Source organism: Homalodisca vitripennis, chromosome 5 (genome assembly GCF_021130785.1).
Source record: "Homalodisca vitripennis isolate AUS2020 chromosome 5, UT_GWSS_2.1, whole genome shotgun sequence".
NCBI lineage: Eukaryota > Metazoa > Arthropoda > Insecta > Hemiptera > Cicadellidae > Homalodisca > Homalodisca vitripennis.
The window spans coordinates 65355461-65376855 of NC_060211.1; positions in this window are offsets into that span (position 1 = coordinate 65355461).

The window sequence follows — 21395 nt, forward strand, 5'->3', positions numbered from 1 at the left end:
TTGATATCGCTTGGAGGCAATAGAAATAAGAAATACCCCGTGGAGCAACGGGAAAAAATTAATTGAGATTAAGATTTTTTAAATCACTATAAGTTAGGATCTATCGCTATAAATTTAGTCTGGAAAGTCCAGAAACGCTCCTGTAGGAGTCTCCCTCTAACACGTCGTAGAACAAAAACAGAATAAGATGCAGGAATGTAGTTTTATTCTAATGACCATAAAATATAATTATATATAAATTTAGTCCTTTCCAAATAGATTTTCATAATAATTTAAATACCTTATTTTACTTCTAATACATCAACATTGTTGATGGATAGTCAAATTAAAGATTTCATGCAATCCATGTGCGATAATGCACTCACAATGCGAAACTGATACGTTACCATCAGCGGTACGGATCGGATGTTAATTATGTTGAGAACATACGCCCGTCGGCTTATTACATTGAGGCTCATAGCAACACTGGAGCTGGTGAGGTATTAAATGCTTCCTGTATGGAATATATGCCATTGGTTACACTTTATACTTTATCCATTGCTGTGATAGCTTTTGTGTTTATTGCAGTCGGTTCAACTTGCAACATAATTTTATTTTGATTGCCATATTAACTCTTAATGATTTGCAAGTCATAACAACATTGAAACGAAATATTTAAATCATCAAAAATAAAAACCGTTGTTTACATTAATAGTGAAGAAATGTCAGCATGCATCTCCGTAGGTACAAATTTAGCCCAAACTCTTACTTCATTGATTACTTATATATAATGTTTTATAAACACATATTTACATATAATCCATTCCGAGGAAAATTTCGACTACAAATCGAGGATATTTCGCTACCGTGCTTTCAAATGATAGACTTTTAGGCAAACTTTATCTAAAATCATACATTTGTATTTGAGATGTAAAACTATTATTTACGATAAAAAATTGTAAATAATATTTTTTTATATTCTGTGTATACTTTACTTTTATTTTAAAATTCAACGTTGTCCATCAATGAAAGAATCATGACGAAGCTAGTCTTAAGCTGTACAATGACTCAGGACATTGCGTGCTTTTCTCTCCCCCTCTCTTTTGGACAGTTTCCTGGTATCCGTGGTAAGCCTATACTTTAGCATTAACCGTGGTCAAATTTAACTAAGCCACCAGATAAATTAGCACAGCATCCAGTCAAAAGAGATTTATAATTAGTGCCCATACGAATTTACTCGGTAAGATAGGTGCATATGATTTCAAAATATACAAGTACTTAGTCGAGTAAGCCTAACCTTTGGGAACATCAATGGGTTAAATTGTTATTATTTATTATTACATAGTTCTACAAAATTTTTATTCTAAAACGGAAAAAAATTAATAAAAAAATTATATTTATGTATTTTAAGGGGGTTCGGATATCTTTATCATGTTAAATTTGCAATATTGATGACCCGTTTTCTCAAATACTAATAAACTTAAATTAAAGGGGTGAAAATGAGTGTGGTATTTATATATATCATGTAATAAGGATTTTAACACGAGGGTTTCCTTTTAAATTTTTCCTTTACATTCTTATGATTTTTTTAAAATTTTATCATAAATACCCGAAAAACCCCTATACATTTTCCTGTAAAAAAAATCTAAAGCATAAAACTAAAAAAAATCCCATGTTAAATTTTATATAATAACTACAAGAGGGGTTGTAAAAATTGTAGAGTTGTATCTTTTGTAGTTCCTGAGAAAAACGGGTCGTTTATGTAAAAAATCACGGTTTTCGGGAAAACGCAAATAAAGAATTGGCCTACAGGAAATAATTCAATTACTGACCTATAAAATTAGTTTAGTGCAATCCAGCACCATATGATGCGACGGTTGGTCTGGGTCCTCTTCTTCAGCAAAAGCTTCTCCCAACCTCCTTTTGGCACTTTCACGTCGTTGTCTGGCTTTTTTCTGGAGTTTTTAAAGTTCTCGCTCGCCCCTTTGCACTCGCAGTCTGTCTAGTTCACTCATTACTGAAGCTGTGTTTTTACTAACAGTCATTCCAAGTTCCTTCAAGACAAGGCACCTTGTGGCATTTTTCTGTTAAAACTTAAAATGGTTTCATAAACACCAAACTCCAAGGTTTTGTAGACCTACAGCCACCGTTTTGGGTAGTCGTGACCAAATTACAGCATTGTTCGACTCATTGGGTTTTTGGGACTTACCATGCAGGCATTTCTTCAATAGGGCAGGATCTGCCAAGTCCTGAAAATTAGGCTTGATCAGGCTCATGATAACTTTAAGTATATGCATGTGCTTCAAATGATCATATATTTCATTGTTGGCGACAGCTCACTGATATTTACACCAGCTCACTTTGCTTTTTTCACACAGCCCGTGCTGTGGAGTTTCATTAGTGGACAAAAAATGAAAATATTGCCCATACTGCTTGCCTCATTTTATCTAAATTTCCAGTATTCCTCCGAATAGCTAATCCGTAATATTTATGATTGGCTAAGATGCGTTTATTTTTAAGGTGATTTCTTCCACCAATGGTTTTTCCATCATCAAGGACAAGTTTTAATGATTTTAGTTTTAGTTTCCTTAGGCGAGCACCCATTCTTTTTTTTACATGTTCACAACACTCCATTTTCTCAATTACATAGTCATCTCCATAAGGCTTACTGTCAGCAACAGAGCTAAACGCACTGGAATCGCCATCCCCTAAATAATATTTATATTTTACGCCAAACTTAGTTTCTGACCTACAAAAGATTTGTTTAACTCCATGTACTTCCATAGCCTCACTAGAACCTATAAAATTAGCTTTACAGTTTTCATTGTGTATGTTTTGTAATTTATCTGTGCATGTACAGAACTTACTTACAATGGCCACATCAATAACACAACCTGTATCGACACTTGTTACAGTTACAACTCCATTATTTGATGTGTGCCCCTCTTTTGCCAGGTGCCATCTACTGCCACAGTTAGTTCTCTGCTTCCATAATTTTCCTGAACAGCTTTCTCAATTGCTTCCTTCATTACAACTTTTCAAACTTCCTTAGTGACTTTGCCAATAACTTCAGTGTACCGAAAGGATCTTGCAGGAGGATTCGGAAGATTGAGAATAGCGCACAATGTTTTAGCCGCAAATTGTCCCTTACCTATAGTGCGTAAAGCATAAACCAGCCTAGTGTTTATATCATGTAACCTGGTATTCAATTTCTGTAATGAATTGCAGTACTCTACTTTGGAATCGCACTGTGTACAATGCAGCTGTCAGCTTGTCGCTAATCCACCGAGCCTATTTGTACTGTAGGCTAGTTTTGCGCCACAAAACCTACAGGCACTAATTTCCAGGAACTTACTCATAAGTGACTCTATATCTACTAGGTCATATATGTTCTCTGCTTCATACTCACTGTAAATTAGTTCTCTATCACCTATTTTCATCTTTGAAGAGCTTGCACTAGGTAAGTCATCTTATTTTGGAGTTAGGCCGGGCACTGCTAGCCTTTGGTTCAGCCGAAAAACTATAGCATTATATTTATCTTATTAACAATACAACATTGTTACATTATAGGAGTGTTCGGTTTTTAAATCAGAGGATCATTTGTCAACTCTTCAATCTTGCGGTAATTATATAAACTGTCAAAGTATCTCCATCAATCATAAATTAGTAGACTTGGTACCTTTCCTCTCTTATAACTAAAGTCTGAATAGCTGTATTTGACGAGGCTGGCTTTTGTGTGACACCGTAGCACTGTTATTGTATCACTAAGCACTAAAATTTTCCTTCAGAGAATCATACGTCAACTCTTCAAACGAGATATAGAGTACGTTTTGAACGTATAAGAACCTGACTTTTCATGGCTAGTTTTATACAGACAAAGGATATAGATTCCAGGAGTCAGACCAATTCTACAAGTGTCAAACTTCAGAGGCTGCATTAAGTAAGTGACGAAATGGAACCTAACTCAATATTCCCATTGAATCAATCATTTCTACCATAGTAACGTTAATTTAAAACTCGGTTATTTCGACGTGCTTTTGGAACATTTTTAAAAGATAGTAGAGCACTGTATGAGAATAATACCATTTCAACTAGATTATATTCAATAGCTGCTGGTTTAACAGACTGGGCTCCATTATAGCCTAGGTGTATTTTACGTCAAAAATAGCAAAGAGTTCCTTATGAAAGTCTTTGTTCTCTATTGTTTGTGGATCTCCTTACAAAGACATCGACACTAGATTTCATTACTCAATGTGAAATGGAGTTTAACCTTATATTTTCACTGCATTAACTTTTTCTAGATTAAAATACTTTTGAAAATAGATAATATTTTTTTAATGTAATTAAAACATTTAATAAGTGATTGGTTTAATAGTTTTATTGATAAATATATTACATTTTTTAACATATTCTACGTGTTTTCCCGGTCAAGCGTAAGGCTTGATATTATGGTTGAATATCGCATCATATAAAAACCTTGAGTAAAAGAGATACATCAAGATTGGGTTAATATTTAAAACTTTAAAACATTTAAAAAAGGTTCTTTTTTAAATGGTTACCAGTTTTAGAATTGGCCTTTATTGGTAATTTTAAATAACCCAGAATCATTATCAGATTTACCACCGAGAATCGAGATAACAAATTTACGTAAAATGACTAATATGTAAACATTTTTCTGACACAGAACTTTTCTGTAACTTACAAATGGCTATATTAATGCTGAAAGAAGTCCTCACCTAATACATAATTTATCTTTTCAAAACCTGACCTAAGTTCATTGGCCAGTTTAGTACACCATCCTTCCCATTACGGTAGGTGCGTAAGCTGTCAAAAAATTCACAGCTTCATCATTTATGATCCTGGAGGGAATATTATAATTTCGTAAACTTTTGTTATAACAAATTTTTGTTTATCGAACATTAGATATTATAAAAGTCTAAATTATTATTGTTCAGATCTCACAAAATCTAACTGCTTCTTCAGATTGAGCTTGAAGGACTATTATATATTATTCCGGCTCGTACTAATGTTATTCATCGTTTGTATTTTGCTGTTTTCAATGAGTGTGTAAATATGGAGAATAATCGGTGTAACATAATCATTTTTATTACACTAATAAAATAATATAATTATAATAAAAGTTTGAATAAAACCTGTATGCTATATATATTGTTACAGAACATAACTCACAAACATAATAATTTAGAATTCAATTCCCACGAGTATAGAAAACTTTGCAACCTAAGTAACACAAACAAAATGATTAGCTTCATTGCATTCCGTCAAGCTACACTGGCAAATGTGTCCGTGAATATTCCGATAACTTTCAAATCAAATCTGTTGACAGATATAAAATCTTTGCTCTTATAAACTAAGCGAGAATAAAAATTCTTATTCTCGAACATTTGTAATGTAAATATAACATTAATTGTACAGAACAGTACAATACCTTGTCATAAGTATACAGTAAAAGGCTGAAATCCAAAAGGACGGTATAAAAATATACAGGAGACAGAACAATTATTTCAATTTGTGCTTAATATAAGCAAATTTTAATTGAAAGTTAGTGCAAGCAATATTAACAACACAATAATTAAGTTTTCAGAGATATTTTTGTAAAAAAATTTAATTCTAGGTAATATTGTTCTAAAATTTAAAAACTGAGCTTAGAAATTCATGATTTCCTGTGAAACCTTTGCAGGAAATCAGAATGTTTATGAATATTATATATAGTTAGTTTATAATTTCTCAGATAACTTTATACTACCTTAAGGTCATAAGGTGGAATTTGAATCTGTAAATATTTTACTATTAACAATAATATTAGCTTTAATAAAATTAATAACGCATAAACTTCTATAACATTTGAAGAATCTTATTTTTTGTTTGGCGAGCATTTTTGAAGAGCTAAATCGTTTAATTTTTGTCTGCCTATTTGTTTATTAACTAACCCGTATGCTACTCTTTGGAATTAAGCTGTACGTTAGCGATTATTTTACATTTGTCAAAAAAACAAAATGGATGATATCATTCTGATCATAGCTTTTCTATATTGTTAATATTTATAGTAATTTTAGATCAGAAATTATTATTTTTCTAAAATAGGTAATACAAAAGATTCAATAATGATGTTCATGGTTTTAGATAAAGTAACCATACTTTCAACAAGTTTAGAGAGGTTTACATTTCAGCAATACAAATAATAGCAATATATTTCGTAATACTTTTAACTTTAACTTCAACAAACTAGATATAGTCGTAGTTCTTGTAGTAAGTTACATTAAATAATAAGTGTCATTCACGAAGCCTGCTGAAGTTATCTTTCAATATGAAGGCCGTTTTGTAATGTTTAAAATATTTATCACATATATTATACAACTCAGCCTAAAAGCAATTAATTTTAGGGTCTTTTGAAGAAAAGTTGGATTTAAAAAATGTTTGATCCATCATATAATTTTGAAATAGTTTACGTGTTAAGGTAGCAGTTACTCGCGGCTTCCCGCGTTATTTTAATGGTGATAAACAATAACACTGATGTGTTGTATTTTTTAAATAAAACCCTTCTAGAGATAACTGATAGCCATTACAAAATTTTCTAATCACATGATAAATATTACATTTAATTTTGAAAACAATACTTTTTAACACCGAAGTTAAAGAGTAAAACTATTTTTCATGATGCTCCGTGAAATAACTAGAAGTTCTATCCATTTTACAAAATTCTTTTGAATAGAACCAACAATTCTAGTAACAAATAAACTATTTTAGGCCAGTGTGAATGAATCCTAATGATAAAAAGCTAAAGTAATAAACCGTGGTTAACAATGTAGTTTATAATCGGAAGAATTGATATTTTAGAATCATACTATGTCAGTACTCATGGTTGAATTGATAACCTGACATAAATTTATATTATAGGCTGATCTATTCTTTGTACAAGCCAAAATATAAGGTTGGTTAGAACCCAAAATGTTTAATTTTTTATATCTTCACAACGTTTTTACGAACCAAAATATTTGTTTCAAATATCTCAATAGTTATATAATACTTACAAAATATGCGTTAGAACTTTAACTAACAGTAAATTATAAAGACTATTATAAAATTTTTGATTTATAATTCCGTTACGTAACTATAATAATATAATACAGTTCCCTAGTATTCGTATTTTGGGTAATATAGATGTACATCAATTTATTGTGCTATATCTCAAACAAATTTTAGTGAGATAATACATGGGCAGAAGAGTATTTATATTTATTGAATGGGAAGGTGAGTGCCTTCTTTTCAAAATATAAATATTTTTGTGAAATATAAATGTTGAATATTTTATGACACAAATCACATTTATAATACAATTTCTCTATATTATTTATACAATGAGATGTTTAAATGTAGGCCTATAACTATTTTTGACTAAACAAAAAACATAATACATTATATATTACCATCATCATATAAATATATTACACATTTAATTGAAGGGTATCTACCCTTTGACGGAAACTTAAGGAATTTTATCTACGAAGATCAAAGTTGTAAATATTTCAATTAAAGCTATTTCAGTATTCCTTGCTTTGAATTTGTTCTTTTGGTATGGAAACACAATGAAAGTTTATATTTTCTGCATTCCCAAGGGTAAAAGTATTGTATCATTTATGGAATTTTGAAATACGAATTTAAAAAGCACTACATACTGTTTTTATTGCTGTTTTCAACCTTATTACTTAAAGTTTTGACCTTTTAATCACGACGAAGTAAAAACATTTTTTAATAATTCAACAATTAATAATATAGTTTTTGTGCAAATTTAATTATTCTATAATTAGTTTCAATCACGGTTATCCAAAATACCATGTAAACAATATCCACTAACACTCAGCCAAATCATAAGGATTGACGTACCTCTCCATTAAAAAGATATTGCACATGTATAAATAAGGCTTTATTAACAATCTGAAAAAGACTATAGATCTTTTCACTCTTGATATATCGTGGAGACAGACTTACACACAAATAAAATAAAATTTGTCTTGGCCCGTGAATGATACACTCAGATAAATATCACTTAACTAAAATTATAATTTATATTATGTGCAATATTAATAGACTATGTTTTTCTAAAAGTTATTATATTTCAGGTAGCTAATATAAAAAATAAGCCTTAAATGAAACGCTATTACTACGTCGAAACCGAGAAATCAGAAGATGCTATAAGTATACAAGGGAATAAAATATAATTTGTAAAGTTACAAATGCTTCCAATATATGAGGCGTATTGATTATTCAACCATTGATTTTGCTTCGTATGTCATTAAAAAGTAGATTAGATAATTAGTCAAAAAATTTCACACCTCAAATAAATTCCTCTTATATTAGATGTAATTTCAGCCTGACTGAAAGTGTGTCACTCACAACCACAAATGACGTCTCTCGCACGAGATCATTGTTGTCAATCTTCCAATCTCGTCGAGTGATTACAGGTAATAGACAGCATTGTGTCTCCTCATCCACAAGCTCAAAGTGTCAGACACAGCGTATAACGTCGGTGACAGATAGAGTCCGGGTATTTATCTACGTTTACCAATAACTCCCAAATTATATCCAAACAAATCGGGATAAAATATTTTCTGTATTTATGGTATATTTAAAAGAACATGGCCCACAAGAAGAAAGAAAAGCCCCACACTATTTATTATATGAACTCTATAAGGTAGAACCTCAGAACCTCAGAGGTTCTAGTCTCTGAACATACAAAACCTACACCCCTACAGAGACATACATCTATAAATCTGTTAAATCAACAGATAATTTGGAAAAGCTATTATAAAATCAATTACCTACTTTTATTCAATTATATCGGTCTAGTTTACTTTGTAACATGACTACTATTTGACTAGAATATGCTGGAACGAAACTACCACCCCCTTCTTCCAAGGTGACATATCGATAATATTTTTCTAAAATTACAATATCCAGAAAATCTGCATAATTTTAGTTTTAAGCTCATTAAATATACTTGATATAAGTTTGTTTCAAATTTATTTTACGTACTGTAAAATTATATTACAGAAAAGAAAAATAACTGATATAAAAGAAGACTTGAGGTTTTTAAGAAACGTTTTAAAAGTTAAAATTGGTAAACCAATGGATTAAATACATTTATATTTGAATTCGCAATGTTTTGGAATTTCAAGCAGTCATACGTATGTCCTTAACTTCAGAATAACTGGACTATAAACTTTAAGATCAATATTTTGGCGTTCCTGAAAGGGTAGTGTAAAAGGCCGTCTTTAATTTTATTTCTAATAAATAAACCACGTTATCTACAATATTCCATGATTTTTTTACTTAATAATTCCAAAAATAAATTTTTGTTACGCTTCAAATATTTTAGGAGAGCATTATGTTTATTTTATTTAATCCTTTGTCTAAACATGTTAGGAAGTCATCGAATGGTAGAGAAAATTATTTTCTATTGAACTGAGCTAAAAATATAAATACCATAGCACACATATATTTTTATCGTAAATTGTTTAAAAACAGACAAATACACTCATTATAGATAAGATAGCAGATGGATGGATATAACATTTCATTTCATTTCATTTCATTTATTGAGTCAACGGTAAACCATTTCGTACATATCAAGTAACAGATGGCATGCCAGAAATTAACAAATCCAATTACATATCGCCAACACTTAATTGCAGATAATAGAAAACAATATTATCAAATATCCAAAGTTTAACATAATATACATACAAATTAACGCCTACATCAAAATAAATATCAAAATCGATTAATTCTAAATAATATGAAAAATATTAAATAACAGCTGAGGTTTAATTTACCACCTATTAATAAATAACTAAAAATACCACCTAATAAATAATCCTTAACAAACAACATCTAATAAATAATACATTTACCACCATCCAAATAAACAACAAATCGTAACATATGGCACGCCAGACATTAACATAATATACATATAAACATTAACACCAACATCAAAATAAGTATAAAAATCGATTAATTATAATATGAAAAATATTAAATAACAGCTGAAGTTTAATTTAGCACCTATTAATAAATAACTGAAAATACCACTTAATAAATAATCATTAATAAATAACATAAATAATACATTTACCACCATCCAAATAAATAACAAAATAATTTTATTATAAATAATACGAAAACAACATTATGCAACAACCAAAGCTCATATCACAGGATATAAATCAAAATATTTAATAACGGCTCGATTTGTATAGATCTACAATGCACATTAAATAAAGTCATGCAGAGATCTCCGAAAGGATTTGCTTGAGGATCCAAAGAACTCAACACCACCATTCACTATGTTTCCTTTCCTCGTCATTCTTGGAATACAGCTGTGGTGGGCGTAAACAGAAGACATAGCACGCCTGCAGAAGATGTAACATTGGTTTTCCCACATGTTTTTGACATCCGTGTACTTCAGAATTAATATTTTACAGGCATTCCGTGTGATATCGAAAAAATGCAGCTTTAATTAAGGTAGGAGATGAAATTCTCAACCTTGTGTTTTGAAATGAATATGATATTTAAATTGTGTTTTTGAATACGGAAATCTTTTTTCTAACAAGAAATAAAATTCAATTGTTGCTAAGAAACTGGAAGAGAATATTGATTTATACACTGTACTGAAGGGGAGTGTAATTTTTTTGTTATCTCTTATTACAATATCAATTTATTAATACTTTTGATTAAAATTCTGCAAGATTATTTTGAAATATATTTAATTATTAAGAGGAAAGCATTTATGTATTTTTGATAATGACATTTTATATAATCTCTTATTGTGCATAACGATCCGTAAAGTTATAAAGTTAAAACGAAGATAAACCTTTTTTAAGAATATTCAAATATTTCCAAATTAGAAACGTCATTCATTACTCTGTATACTATGCGTTCTTTTATATATGGACCTTTTCGATAACATATAAAAAGGATCATATTTTCCACCATGTTATTGTATAAATCTCTCGCCATAACTTATAAAATGTTCACATAATAAGTATTTGTAATTTTAATATAATTTATCACCGTATACCAAAACCCTAATATTGAACATTCAAGGTAATGTGATTGTAGTAACGAGGATCATCAGCAAAGCTGTAGTTGACATTATCAGGTCCAAGGTCTCCTTTGATTTGGCATAATTGTCTCTTTGGTGATACAAACGAATTAAATCGATGAGATGTAAGTGGATATCATTCCACTTAACTCTGCTTTTTGATATGGTAAATAAAAATAATAACTCTTTATCTTTTTAAATTAAGACAAAATGTGTAATTACAAATATGTAGGCATGTGACTTATGTTCTGCGTTTCATATACTAATATTTTATTTTCATGATAGGTATCTAACTATATTGTAATTTATGGTACGGAATGTTATCCTTTATATTTATATATATATAAAATAAAAATGGATTTAAACTTGCAAAATAGTTTTTTTATTTACATTACATTTCACATTGCATATTAAAATAGCTATTTTAATAAACATGTACTGTTTGTATTTTTAGAATATACAAATTTATTTTATATATTTTTGTAATGTTTGAATATTTATATATATATATATATAATTTTTATAAATTATCCATATTCTTCTTGCCCACTTCCACTATAGTTTTCTCATTTATATTTGATATTTCATTAATTTTTATAACTGAAGGATACTATATATTTGTGTACTTTAGTAACATAGGTTAAGCTAATATAATATTGGGAAATAACAACTATCTTGTAATGTCACACTGGATCTTTAATCTTAGCTTTTGGTATCATAAAACAAATTTTAATTATGGTTCAGCTTATTACCATGATTTAATCAAGAAGGAAAGGCGCATTACAGTGCAACCTAACTTCGAACTTCAATGTTTTGTTATGATTAGTGTCAGAAAGTACCAGTATTTGATTAGATGGCTTTTCCTCAGGATTAAGGTATATTCCTTACAAGGTTTGGACGAGAGACAAAATAACACAAAATAATATTATGGTTCGACGAAGATAACGTTGACATAAATAGTAGGTTATAGCAAGATGTAGGACAGGAATGAAGACATGTTTGATAATCCGTGTGTTAGGAACTACTGACAAGACTTAGGTTAGATGTGTAATAACGTCGTAAGTGATAGTTGTTTAACTTTATATAAAATAAAGATAACTTTAACCATAGCTTAGTCATGATATTATGTCTGACAGGGTTATATACTTATATACATAGGAAACTTGTAAGAAAGGTAGGATGAGAAATAAGTTACTCCATATGAGAGATATTTAGCGTTTCATGTAGGAAAGTGTTACATTAGTAACTTAGTTATACGTTTATGACAAAATTGTTAGAAACGTATTGTATGACTTCTGTATTGGAAATTCGAGGCACGGGTTAATTCAGATTTTCAATCAGATGTATATTTGTAGAAGCTTATGCACGATAATCTTACCGTATATAATAGTTGGTTTTAAATCTATGTCTGACAATATTGGAGATATTCTAAATGTTACATTCTCCAAGACAGAAGCTCGTTATATAGTTTGGACAAAAGCCATAACAATGCGTTATGGATATTATGGACAATTATAACATCATCGTAATTTATAGATTCGTAGGAACTCGTCATGACATGATGCCACAATACTTATAACGCATGTACTATAATGTATGCATACAACTATTGTCACAAGATTGTGTACGAGATATAATAACGCCACCTAATCCTTAACTTTATATGTGCAATACAAATAGGTATGTCTGGAATTCCTTAGCCATTTTGGATAAGCAGATTCCCATTTAGTTCATCCGAAATACAATTATTTTGGTTTAATATTCATTTTTAATGCGGGATTTGGTCTCATGTTCCCCTGCACATCATCTACATGAAAGCACCATTTTTTAAATTGTATTCCTTCGTATATCTTCATTCTAATTGTTTACTACTAGACCGTTGCTTGGACTAGGATCACGGTATACGATAGTCTAGTTTTTTTGGAAAAATAAATTGAAATATTCAGTTTTATTAAATGTTATTTTTATTTGTGGGAAACTTTGCATGATATTTGGAAAATTATTCATGGATAAAATAATTTTAGGAACTTTGGGTAAGAAATATTGATAAACAGTATATTATCAGTTAGTGTACTATTATTGTAGTCTAATAACACATTGGGGAAAATATTTTCTTGGATTTTCGTAGATTTAAACTAATGAAATAAATATGTTAAGTACATGAAAAAATATCTGATTAGCATTAAAATGAAGCCAGTTTAGTATGTAAATGAAACTCAGGAAATGAGCTGTATAGTTATGTTAAGTAGCTCAGTACTCAACGTAAGCTTACGTAGAATTAGAGGTTACCAGCAGGAAGTGGGTGATAATCGTTAGTCCCCTGTTTGTAACTGATTCAGTATCTGGTTGCGGTCATCAGCAGCTGGTCTGAAATTGTCTAAATACTCTAGTATGTAAAGATCTAGAGATCATAAGATTTTGATTAATAATCCGAATTATGTATATCCTAGACTATGTACAGCTATAGGCTTTCAGTTAATAACCAATATTTTTCCACTGATCGGGTTACTTGTCTCTTAGACATGGCATAATTAAACATAATAAGGAGTAAACGACACCAACAGGCGTGTGATTGAGGTGCAAAATTGTTTATTTTCGTTTTTATAACAAATTTTATCATTTTAATTTTTACTACTTTGTTATATTAAGTTCAATAAGTGGACTATTTAAAAATATATTTGATTTAAACTAATTAGCTGCATTAGATTAAAACGTATCTATATTTCTTAAATAAACACAATTACATTACGAGACACATCATTGCAAGCCTGTCTATTTGTGCAGTTATCGCACCACACCTCCCCCAACACTTTTGGCGTTGCTACATTGACACTTCAGCTGTTTCTTTTTATGAGGCGACGCGACGACTAGACGGTACGACACACGGTGAGGCAAAAACACCCTTAATTTGTACATAAATTTATATACAACAATTTTTATTAGTTAATTAATAATACTATAATTATATTATAATTTTAGTAGCATTTCTAGGATTAAAGAAAAATAATAAACAGCGCTGAATTAAAAAATAATCATATCGGTCATCTTTAAAAATATTTAACAATATTTATATATTATACATTAAACATACAGAATTTACATGCATGTTGGTGATCTGATTCAAAGTAGCATGTGGGAGATTCATTGCTTGATTTTTTCAGTCTTCATATCAGCCATTGGTACACTATCTGGATAATTCACTTCAAACATCTCTCTAAGATATTTCTTGGAAACTGGATATAACTTATTACTAAAGTATCTAATGTGGTAATTACCGTATTTGAAATATCCTGGTTCCAATTTATCCTAGAGTAGCTTCTTCCGAAAGCTTATTTTACTGGCATTTTATCAAGACAGTCGAATTCCTTTGGAAGAACCCAACCAATATAACACATTCCCAAATACCACCGTATACCGTTCTGCTACGTGTTTATATGGACGTAGTCTCGGTTAATGAGTTTAACATTTTGCCATCAAATATCGTTAAAATGAGTTTAAGAGATATTTAAATACTCTTTTAATCTATAATTAATAATTTTCTTTACAAACTCGATATTTCATTGTCTTTTCAATTATAATTTGCTAAATAAACGTCCGTTGACCTCTTAAAAACCCGAATACTTACTGGCCGGGTATGTCATGGAGGATGTAGGTGATGATCGAGGGTTTTGATAAAGGATTTCGAAGTGCGTTCTTTATAGGGCTTCTAATTACCCATCGTATAGGCACAAGTCATGATATAAATACACTGGAATCTTCCGTTCCAAAGAATATTTGATAGTAAAATGTGTGGCAAGATCTGTCTATCAAAGCCCATTTTAAAATCGAAGTACTTAATTTGTAAGGATGCAATGAACAAATCTCTTCTTTTAAACATTGATAATTTAGTGTTTAATTTGTTCCCTAACGCATACGAAATAATTTAGTTTTAATTTTTATTACTAGCTAAATACTTTCTGAATAAAAATAAAGTTCTGAAAATTTATTAAAAATACATTTTTGAGCTGTCATGATATTAAACACCCCTGTGAAGGGCTGTGTTTATGAAAAGGTGTTATGAAACATTTTACAGTAATATGTATTTTAATTGTTATCATTTTAAGGCGTACATATGCGCAATGAAGTAAAATTCCTCATATTTACATAATTAATATTAAACAAAAATAGCAAAATGTAAGCCGGGCAAAATGTAGGAATGACATCTATAACCTTGATTTATTATAAATAAACGTGTCAAACCATGACTAGTATGAAATTTAGTTTTAATACATTATAAAATAATGTTTTAATCAATTCTTACTTGTTATTTTTATAATACTAAATGATATCAGAAACGTTGTCTAAAGTGATTTTAAGGAATTATTCAGTTAATACTCCCAAACTAAAGGCAATCAAAGATAATTATAAAACTTACGTTGAATATGTAAGAAACGCTAACACAATATTAAAAGTATATGTGTCAAGAATTTGGTGGGTTCAGCGGTTTATCTCGTCATGATATGAATGCTTCGGGTAGTGAACAGTAGGATAATATCTCTATTTCGAATAGTTTAACAGCTCATTGTAATGTTTCTGCCAAAGGAAACCAGGGTTTGCCTCCCTGTATGACATCTTGCTTCGTTCCAATGGTTCACATTTGTATACTGCAGTGGATTATTATGCTTGTATTTATTTTCTTATTATTATTAATTTATGTTCACGTTTTTTGTTGTAGTTTAAACAAGTTTTAATTTAAATCATGAAGATACAGGATTCAGGAAGATAGATGGTAGGTAAAAATAAGTAGTAACAATTGTATACTTTATAAAGTAGGAAGTATACATTAATTTATCTTATAAAAAGGTGGGTGGTGGTAAAAAGGTATTCAATGCTGAATTAATTAACACTAATTTAGTCGTTTTAAAATAATACTAAAATAGTCAGTTTTAAAATCGTTTTATAAACGATTATAAAAATTTTTAATTATATAACGTTTGCCCAAAATAATAAATCAATCATGAATAAAAAGTAGTTTCATACCTCCCAACTGTTAAAACTTTTAGATCTGTAACTAAGAATAAGTACCAAATTAATCGCACTGTATTTTATTTAAAGAACAAGTTTAGGCTTAAATGTATTATATTTTACAAGTAATTTATATGCAGTTTTTTATTTTGGTCCTTATTCTAATAAGGTCCTTATATTTACATCATCAACTAAGGCTTCTGTTGAAACCGCGAAAAATAACACTCCCAATTCAATTTTTCTGTTAAAAATTTCTGTTATTTATCTTTGTCGTGCTGTAATATCTTAAATGAATTGATAAATTAATTCTAACAGGCTGAAATATCTCAATATTTCTATTGTGACATACATGTTTCAAACCAAGCTACAAAAAAGGTTCTTGAAAACGTGGTTTTGTTTGTGTATTATAAAATGACACTGCTTTGTCAGATACATGGTATATATTCTCAATGTTATCAAGTACCTCATAAAGATGTTAGTAGTAATTCACAAACAGAGAGTGTAACTGGATCAACATCAGAAGTTAACAATAGCGGTTATTCTTGTGGTCGCTGCACTACAAAAGAATTAAATTTTATTGTTTTAATTGGAAATCCGATCATCGATACACTAGTGCCAGTGTTGCTGTACAATAAATAACCAACAACTACGATTTAATATACATGTGGAGTTGAACTATTCATGTTTATGAATACATCTACCCTCATATTGCTTTTGACAGTAAACACACATTTCAAATTATTTACGCTCTTTTTAACAGCAATTTTTTTAATACAATATAACAATGAAAGATCTACTAAACCTTAATAATATTTTTTATTACGTTGTTTACACTGTAAAGCAAATACTGCACTTAGCAAATAAAGCAAACTCTTATATTTTTTGTATTCGTAGATTTTGTATAGCTATTTAAGTAACTGTGTACTTTTTAAGAAATTAATAATAAAAAACAAAATTTAATTGTTGTTTTACAAAAATTTTTAATATCTATGGATAAAATAAAACTGCTATTAACAAAAACAATTTTGTAGGAGATGTTTCTGTAGGTAACTAGTCTAATGCCATATGTATTAAAATGACTTTTTGTAGTGGTAGTTCAAACATAATTTAGCAAACTCTGAGATTTAAATTATGCATTTTAATTCAGAAAAACTTATTATCTTCTATAAATCTAACATAAACCTCTTAAATTACGATCATAATAATTTTCACTTAGGAGAATAAGTTGAATAAGCTTTCAAACTAATGCTAAAAGTACAGTTGCGTTTCTTTCCGGAGTAATCAGTATGGGTAAGGTTGCTGTTTTGGAATGCTTGCTATTGAAACCTCTTGAGGAAGAATCAAGATCTACATATATTTCAGTTTGTTTTTTTTTTTTTTTTGGGGGGGGGTGGGGAAAGAATTGGAGGTTCAATATTTATCAATCGTCCTCATTCAAAGCAGGTAGAGGAGAGTAATTTCTCGTATGAAGGATAGCAATAGGTTGTAACACTAAAGTAGCTCGATCCACTGCAACTGTTGTAATTTATGTATATAAGCCATTTTACCGCAATCTATATAAATTTGTGGTTAACTAGTGCACGTTCAACTGGAAGGTATAGACCATCTAGAAAGTGAAACATCCTGAGGTTGACGTCTTTACACTCGTCACACTACATAAAAGTACTTGAAAATCATCCAGAGTCCTCGTTGACGTCCTTTCCTTGAAGTCCTGTGCCCGGGATACAATAGTCAGTGAAGCAGAAGAATAATTAGTCTTGGTGGTGGGAAAATTACACTGGAAAAACATAAATTTTCAATTTCATTTTCAAATAAGGTTTCGATTGTCTTTGTATATCTTGTGTAAGAATATAATGGAGAGTGACTTATGTAACCAGTTCTAGTGTATGAACTAGATAGGTTTTCGGTTTAAAAAATAACTTTTAAATTTGTTTGTTGAGGACATATTAAACAGTACCATTACCGTAGAGTGTTTATTATTGTTGACAAAAAGATTATTTAAAAGTTATCATTAAGATCGTTATGAATTTTGTTTTATCATCTTAATAAATCGTATTTTATGTTTTAAATATATTATGATGTCAAGGGTTTTGAAAGCTTATTACATAAGAAAGTGAGCTGGGTTAGGAGTAGTTGGGTACCGAATAATTAGTATGATTGTTTTTATAGCATATAACCGACTACTGAATCTTAATTAAAATGAGTCATAGAAAGTGAATTTTATACATTTACTATGTATATTGCTATCATTACAATAATATCTTAGTGTAAGAAAAAATATTTAGTTAAATTAATAATGGTAACGACTTTGTAATCTGATGTCAGAGAATATTAAATAAATGTAAACGCTGACTTCGAGGAATTTATTCATTTATTCAAATTGAGAATACAAATAATGCAATACACAAGTAAAGCTAGAAAATAAAATGCAATGAATGTAAAACACAAGCTTTCAATACACAGATAGTATCAGTATAACTAGTACATGTATTGCTGGGGCTTAGCCTTAAAGAATTTCACACATGATATGATTAGATATATTTTCCTCTAGACCGAAGGCGTGTAATTTACAATCAACATCGTCTGTCCTTCAACCAATCATTGCTATCAATCTTCCAATCTCGTCTAGTGATTGTAGGAAATATACTGCATTTTGTCTCAAGTACCATATAGCTCAAAGTCTCAGACACAATATGAACGGTGGGACAGCTAGAGTCTGTACATCTACTTACAGCTTCCTCCAACTAATAATTTTCCTTCAAGCTGTACTGAGAGATTAGTTTAAAATCGATTGTAATATGCTTTATTCATAAAACTAATTATTACGACTAATAACGTAATAAGATGAACTATCTTAAAGGTACACATTTAAACGAAAATATGAATATCTATCCTTGGAATACGAAATGTACACTCTAAAGCGCGACTAAACTAATTCAGACAATAACTCTTTGTATGTATCGCTATTACTTATGCAGTCTGAGGTATGAATTGTAGCATAAACTGTTGTTGTAAAGGTTAGTTTCAAGATTGATTACATGCCTTTTATGTATTGACACTACATCTATATTATCCAATATAATTTAACCATGTGATACTATTCTCTAATGAAACTGAAACTCAAAGCGTAACATTACGGGACTATATCCGATGCCAAAATTTTTAGTGTATCAATATCAAATTACACATGCTTAAAAACAAATATTTTTTTACTGAAAGGATAAGTATTTTCAATGTATTTTCAATTTCCATGACTGTGTATATGTGAATATCTTTCATATTTTTCTCACCCTATTTCATGTACGTTTAGAATTGAAAAACATAATTTGTTTGAGTTGTGTAAATGACGTAAAGAACTCACGGATCGATTCAGTGATTGATAGGCCATTTGTCTTAAAGATATTATAGCCTCCGCTTCAATGGCCGATTGAGGATACAATAATAATTAGTACTTATTTTTAATCTCCTCAATATTTTCCAATCAATCATCAATGGTTTCATTGACACCAACACTCCAAAATATTTCATGATTTTAAAAGGTGTTGACAAAAACTTAATAGTAGGGACAAAAAATTATTTTTGGTTTAACATCAAAACCAAGTTCCTTCAAATTGGTTTCTCACGAGTAACCTTCTACGCAACGCTAACAGCAAATAGGATAATACGCATGAAAACTTTAAGAAAAACACTATTCTATTCAAAACTGGATAAGATAAGTTGTATCCTAACCAAGTTTTCAGGGTATTCAAACAAATTAGTTATTCTATACATATTTTGAAACTCGTAATTTATGCAATTATCTAGAATACTGCTTTTTTATAAATCTTATGTTAAAAACAACGGTAAACTACTTGTTGAAATTGGTTGAAAAAAAAATAAATAAAGTGTCGCTCTATATAGAATTATAGTTATATAGTTATATATATAACTCTATATATATATATACTGTTAGTTGAAGATTAAAAACTACTTTTATGTTTTTTTTATTTTTTTATTCTAAGGAGCTGACAGGTATAATTATGTTAAAATCATAATTTAAAAAACTTCACTAACATTTGTAAATTTGCAAGAGTACTATTTCTCTATTATAATAATTATACACCCAACTACTTAAAATTAACTCTTTCTTGATTAAACTTTTTAATCAATTGTTATCAGTGGCATAGTAGAACCTATTCGTAAATTCACAAGAAAGCATCTTTAATGCGTGCTTGGTGATATTTTATTTTGAAATCTTTATATAATGCAATTTTAAAACATCTAATTTTATTATATAGCTGTCTTAATGGCGCAATGAATGCTTAATATAACTAAAACTTTTAAGTTGTGTACATTATCATTTTTAGATATGATCTCTGTTATAATAAAACACACTTATATGGACGGATGTTAAATGAAGGGGGATAGTATAAATAATAATGTGGATTGTTGGAGTTCTTGTGTCAATATCAAGCAAAAATGTTAAGAAATATACACATGCAGTTACCTAAAATATCACCAGGTCCTTTTATATGCAGTAGTATCGGTGTAAATTCACACTCATGAGTTCGGAGCGGACACTATTTGGTTATTTCCTACGCATACCCGCATGTAAACACTTCAATTTACTCTGATATATTTACTTATTAGTGGATCTGAATATATTACTATAAACTATATTATAGACAAGTAGGAATTAAAAGTAGATTTTTTATATGCTCAGGGTATGCTGAGAAATATTTGCTGGAATTAAAGAAAAGGCAACTTCTTAGAAAGACAGATTAACTTCTTTATATTCTCGTAATAGTATCTATGCCACTGTAGTATTCACAAAAACGTTGCCAAGATTTGCTGGTAAAAGGCTTTACTCATCCTAGGAGCAGGTATAATGTGCCTCCTGATCGCTCCACTATTGTTGTACCTCTCACCCTCTAATATCAGAAGTGGGTTTATTTCTAAGGTTCATTCTCTTTGCAAGATTATGTAGAAGGAGATATGATGAAATACTTCTTTTGTCGCTGACAAAATAATTTCATGCTTTAAAATTTTTTAAAGCCTCATTTTAAACTTGTTAATTATTTCTGACAAAACAAAGAGTTAAATTTTTCCAATTGAACCTTAAAACTATCATTATAATATGTGAATTCTGTATCATGCTGTTTAGAAATAATCAAACACCTCATTTTACATATCATGGACAGACTTAAAATAAATAAAATTCAACAGGTATTAAAACATAATTTTAGTAGTTGCATTAAATAAATCGATATCAATATATTTTGGGTTTATTACGTTCCTTTCAAGGATG